The sequence below is a fragment of the Nomascus leucogenys genome, chromosome 7b (assembly GCF_006542625.1).
Source record: "Nomascus leucogenys isolate Asia chromosome 7b, Asia_NLE_v1, whole genome shotgun sequence".
NCBI lineage: Eukaryota > Metazoa > Chordata > Mammalia > Primates > Hylobatidae > Nomascus > Nomascus leucogenys.
Genome location: NC_044387.1, coordinates 26,148,420 through 26,154,865, shown reverse-complemented (window position 1 = coordinate 26,154,865; position 6,446 = coordinate 26,148,420).

Sequence of the window (6,446 nt, the reverse complement as noted above, 5' to 3'; positions counted from 1 at the left end):
GTGCTTCCTTTAGGTAAAAAGCTGTTTTTTTTTCCCTTTCCTTTTTTTTTTTTTTTTTTTTGAGATGGAGTCTTGCTCTGTAGCCCAGGCTGGAGTGCAGTGGTGCGATTTTGACTTACTGCAACTTCTGCCTCCCAGGTTCAAGGGATTCTCATGCCTAGCCGCCCAAGTAGCTGGGATTACAGATATGTAACACCATGCCCGGCTAATTTTTGTATTTTTGTTTTTTATAGAGATGGGGTTTCACCATGTTGACCAGGCTGGTCTTGCACTCCCGACCTCAGGTGATCTGCCCGCCTGAGCCTCCCAAAGTGCTGGGATTACAGTCATGAGCCACCATGCCCGTCCAAAACTTCTTGACTTAATAAAGAAAGAAAGAAAGAAAAAAAAAAAGAAAATCCTGTGCAGAGGTTGCTAAGAACCTTAGTAAGAATCTTCTATCTATAAAATTGTGAAGAAGAATAAAAAAATTTTTGCTAGTTTTGCTATCACACTTCAAACTGCAAATGTTAAACCAAAGTGCATGATAAGTGATTAAAGATGGAACGGGCATTAAATCTGTGGGGAGAAGACATGAACGGACAACGTGTTCCAATTGGTGGCAAGGTGTTCTTCCAGAAAGCACTGAATGTACACAGACATCAGCAAAGAATTCCCTGAAATGAGTGACACCAACCTAGTTATTGGAAGTAAGGCAAGGCTACACAGATTCAGGAAGAAGAGTCTGAGTACAGTACATTATTTTGACAGAGGGAGAGACCATATCACATAACCTTTATTTTACTATATTGTTATAATTGTTCTATTTTATTATTGTGGTTAATCACTTATTGTGCCTAATTTATAAATTCAACTTCATTCTAGGTTTGTATGTGTAGGAAAAAACACAGTATATACAGAATTCGGTACTACAGGGGGTTTCAGGCGTCCGCTAGGGGCCTTAGACCCTATCACTTGATAATGGGGATGAGTGTATTATCAGGAATGAAAGTCTGTGAAGGGGCAATGTGGTATAATGAGGAAACATTATTCAGTTAAGAAATGTAGGTACTAGTCATAGTTTCATCTATGAAAAATCCATTAAATAATCTGGGTTGCCATTTTATTTGTAAGAAGAATGAAATTAACTCATAGATATCTAATATTTCTTCAGTTTTCATTAGCAACTGAAGGTCTCACCTCACTTTGATCAGCAAGGTACCTAAAAAAGAGATAAATCCTGGGGATCCTATTCAGTTCAGAATCTCTAAGACTTGATTAGATTTCTCCCCAAAGGAACTACTAATCAGTTCAAATCTCAGAAATCAATAATTACAAGGGATGGCTTCTTTTTCCCCCCATAATTCATTAGCATAAGTCTTCTTGAATATGGTAAAGGAAAATTCATAAACTGCAAAGGAGCCTTGGATCCCTAACAGAATAACTTTGACAGTGTTTAAATTAAGAATAGCGTTGAAACCACATTTGCAAAATTATAACTGAGGAAATTACGTCAGTGAAAGAGATCAGACCTAACCGACCCCATCTTCCTTTTAACCTCTAAACTTTCTGTTCATTCCTGGGTGTAGGCCGAACTGGCCTTGGGAAGGAATTTGGTTTATAGTTTAAACTCTGAAACAAAACGGATAATAGCTCTTTCCCGAAAAATTCCCATCTTGCCTGGGGACCAGTCTGCCTTTGTAGGACTAACAAGTTAGCTACAAGACTGGATATCTCACGGGTTGGGGGCCATGCAGCCCCTGGCTGCAAGAGTCTAGAACTCCCCAAATTCCTCCTGGGAGTAACATCACTATTGCAAAACCTAAGATCAGTGCTTGAGATATTTTGCAGACCCTGCATTCCGATGCAGCATATGACACCACTCAGACTGATAAACTGGCTCGACCAGTTCTGTGATCCCACCCAGAACTCAGCAAGAACTCACTTCGACCCCCTTTGATTTCATCTTCAACCCCACCAATCAGCACTCCCCACTTTCCGGGCCCACACCCGCCAAATTATCCTTAAAAACTCTTGTCCCCAAATGCTCCAGGAGACTGATTTGACTAATAATAAAACTCCAGTCTCCAGCACAGCTGGCTCTGCGCGAATTACTCTTTCGCCATTGCCATTCTCCTGTCTTGATGAATCAATCGGCTTTTTCTAGGCAGCGGGCAAGATGAACCCCTTGGGTGGTTACAGCATCTCTTGTGGAAATAATGAATATAATTTCAAATTTACTTATATTTAAGAATTAAGGGACATAGTAAACTTGCTTTTTAAGTTTGATTTTAATAATTCTTTTTTATAGGATTTTTAAAAAATTATTATTCTTATTATACTTTAAGTTTTAGGGTACATGTGCACAATGTGCAGGTTTGTTACATATGTATCCATGTGCCATGTTGGTGTGCTGCACCCATTAACTCGTCATTTAGCATTAGGTATATCTCCTAATGCTGTCCCTCCCCCCTCCCCCCACCCCACAACAGTCCCTGGAGTGTGATGTTCCCCTTCCTGTGTCCATGTGTTCTCATTGTTCAATTCCCACCTATGAGTGAGAACATGCAGTGTTTGGTGTTTTGTCCTTGCGATAGTTTACTAAGAATGATGTTTTCCAGTTTCATCCATGTCCCTACAAAGGACATGAACTCATCCTTTTTATGGCTGCATAGTATTCCATGGTGTATATGTGCCACATTTTCTTAATCCAGTCTATTGTTGTTGGACATTTGGGTTGGTTCGAACTCTTTGCTATTGTGAATAGTGCCGCAATAAACATACATGTGCATGTGTCTTTATAGCAGCATGATTTATAGTCCTTTGGGTATATACACAGTAATGGGATGGCTGGGTCAAATGGTATTTCTAGTTCTAGATCCCTGAGGAATCGCCACACTGACTTCCACAATGGTTGAACTAGTTTACAGTCCCACCAACAGTGTAAAAGTGTTCCTATTTCTCCACATCCTCTCCAGCACCTGTTGTTTCCTGACTTTATAATGATGGTCATTCTAACTGGTGTGAGATGGTATCTCATTGTGGTTTTGATTTGCATTTCTCTGATGGCCAGTGATGATGAGCATTTTTTCATGTGTCTTTTTGGCTGCATAAATGTCTTCTTTTGAGAAGTTTCTGTTCATGTCCTTCACCCACGTTTTGATGGGGTTGTTTGTTTTTTTCTTGTAAATTTGTTTGAGTTCATTGTAGATTCTGGATATTAGCCCTTTGTCAGATGAGTAGATTGCAACAATTTTCTCCCATTTTGTAGGTTGCCTGTTCACTCTGATGGTAGTTTCTTTTGCTGTGCAGAAGCTCTTTAGTTTAATTAGATCCCATTTGTCAATTTTGGCTTTTGCTGCCATTGCTTTTGTTGTTTTAGACATGAAGTCCTTGCCCATGCCTATGTCCTGAATGGTATTGCCTAGGTTTTCTTCTAGGGTTTTTATGGTTTTAGGTCTAACATATAAGTCTTTAATACATCTTGAATTAATTTTTGTATAAGGTGTAAGGAAGGGATGCAGTTTCAGCTTTCTACATATGGCTAGCCAGTTTTCCCAGCACCATTTATTAAGTAGGGAATCCTTTCCCCATTTCTTGTTTTTGTCAGGTTTGTCAAAGATCAGATAGTTGTAGATATGCGGCATCATTTCTGAGGGCTCTGTTCTGATCCATTGGCCTATGTCTCTGTTGTGGTACCAGTACCATGCTGTTTTGGTTACTGTAGCCTTGTAGTATAGTTTGAAGTTGGGTAGCATGATGCCTCCAGCTTTGTTCTTTTGGCTTAGGATTGACTTGGCGATGCAGGCTCTTTTTTGGTTCCATATGAACTTTAAAGTAGTTTTTTCCAATTCTGTGAAGAAAGTCATTGGTAGCTTGATGGGGGTGGCATTGAATTTATAAATTACCTTGGGCAGTATGGCCATTTTCACGATATTGATTCTTCCAACTCATGAGCATGGAATGTTCTTCTATTTGTTTGTATCCTCTTTTATTTCATTGAGCAGTGGTTTGTAGTTCTCCTTGAAGAGGTCCTTCACATCCCTTGTAAGTTGGATTCCTAGGTATTTTATTCTCTTTGAAGCAATTGTGAATGGGAGTTCACTCATGATTTGGCTCTCTGTTTGTCTGTGATTGGTGTACAAGAATGCTTGTGATTTTTGTACGTTGATTTTGTATCCTGAGAGTTTGCTGAAGTTGCTTATCAGCTTAAGGAGCTTTTGGGCTGAAACAATGGGATTTTCTGGATATATAATCATATCATCTGCAAACAGGGACAATTTGACTTCCTCTTTTCCTAATTGAATACCCTTTATTTCCTTCTCCTGCCTGATTGCCCTTGCCAGAACTTCCAGCACTATGTTGAATAGGAGTGGTGAGAGAGGGCATCCCTGTCTTGTGCCAGTTTTCAGAGGGAATGCTTCCAGTTTTTGCCCATTCAGTATGATATTGGCTGTGGGTTTGTCATAGATAGCTCTTATTATTTTGAGATATGTCCCATCAATACCTAATTTATTGAGAGTTTTTAGCATGAAGTGTTGTTGAATTTTGTCAAAGGCCTTTTCTGCATCTATTGAGATTATCATGTGGTTTTTGTCTTTGGTTCTGTTTATATGCTGGATTACATTTATTGATTTGTGTATGTTGAACCAGCCTTGCATCCCAGGGATGAAGCCCACTTGATCATGGTGGAGATTTTAATAATTCTTAAAAAATCAGTACTTTTCTTTAAATGATTTATTTTCAATAAATCTTAGTAGTTTGTATTGTTAGGACAAATGCATACTAAAAATAAGAGGTTTGATTTTTGTTGTTGGAAATGAAAGATTTTTATCTCTTCTTTGTGTTTTCAGAGCATCTTAGCTTGAAAAAAAATGTGTATTTTCTCAACTCTTTGAAATGCATATAAACCCTTTTGAAGACTACATAGGCCTTTGTTGGCCTTTTATGACCCAATACTGTCTTTCTTAAGAGCCTGGGAGCAATCTCTTTAACATACAACCATCCAGGAAAATAGCGCCCCTATCTGCCAATTTCTGCGGATGGATAGGAACCTAACTTTCATGGTGATCACCTTGCCCCAAGTTGCAAAACTACCTACTGTCATAAGAAAATGATGTGTGTGTGTGTGTGGTGTGTGTGTATGTATGTTTTCAGGTAAAGCTATTTGGCTAACACAGGTAGTCATTTTAATTACCAGGTAAAGTTAGGATGGGTTAGGTATGACAAATGATGTTTTCAAGTCCTCTTACTTGAGAGCTAGTTATTGTGTATCTTGAAAACATGTAGGTAATGGGTTGTATCTTCTTGGCTATCTATTAATAGAGTGAGATTTCTGTTTTTATAATCTCCTTGCAGATTTCCTGTGATGCTCATTACAGTCTAGTGCAATGTTTACATATACAACGATAAACAGGTTTTCTTTCTCTACTACCTTTCTGCAGAGGATTTCTGAACTGGGGATAAAATTTTGTTTTCAATTCTATTTCCGAAAAATATTTAACAAGAATTCAGATTTGCTTTCTTGCTTTGGATTTTCGTTCTATCAACTCAATTCAACCTTAACTATTGCCCTGGGCAAGAATCATATTTCTATACTAGTTACCAATTCCTATTGATACAGTTGCAATTTATCCTCATGATGTTTTATTCTTTACTGAAGGTAATTGTACTCTTTGTAGTATGACATTTTCTTGAAAATAAAGCAATCAAGCAAGATATAAAGAAATAAGCTAACAGGGAAATGTTAATACTTTTTAAAATAAGGAAGCAAACCCTTTAGATGAATTTTCATCTAAAAAATATTTGAAGTTGTAGATGAAATGTTTTAGTTAATACGAATAGCTTTGTTTGCCGATATTTGTGGCTAAACGGGTGTTAAAAAGAAATGTAAAGCAAATATAATACTAGTCAGAATTCTATCATTCCATTTGTGAAGAAAATTATACTAACCATTAAAAAGGATTTATGCATATTTCCTATTAAAATAGAGCTTTCTCTTCAAGGAAAACATGAGACGACAGAGACTTTTGGATTTCTTTTGGAAATAGACATTAAAATATTTAAGATCTATATATTTTAAAGTATCTTTCTTTCAAATACCCTTGAAGTTGGTCTTTAATCAGTAGTTTCATTAGACATTTCTCCATCTGCCATCATCACATGCATATGCAAGTGAGAAAAATTGTTCTGTGAAGTGATACTTTAATATTATTTTTAAATCAAGTGTCTAGATGGAAGGTTATACATCTTCAATTTTGCAAGATTTTCATAAACACTGACTAAAACACAAAAATATATTTTTGCTGTATAAATGACAATATTTCCACCTTGTAAAAACATAGGCTATTTTTTACTATATTAAATAGATTTTGAATGACCATAAAACATTCATAATATTTTTCTAAGTTTTATTCTTGCTGTATTTGGGGTATAAATTCTATATAGAAACATGAAAGTTCATTGAC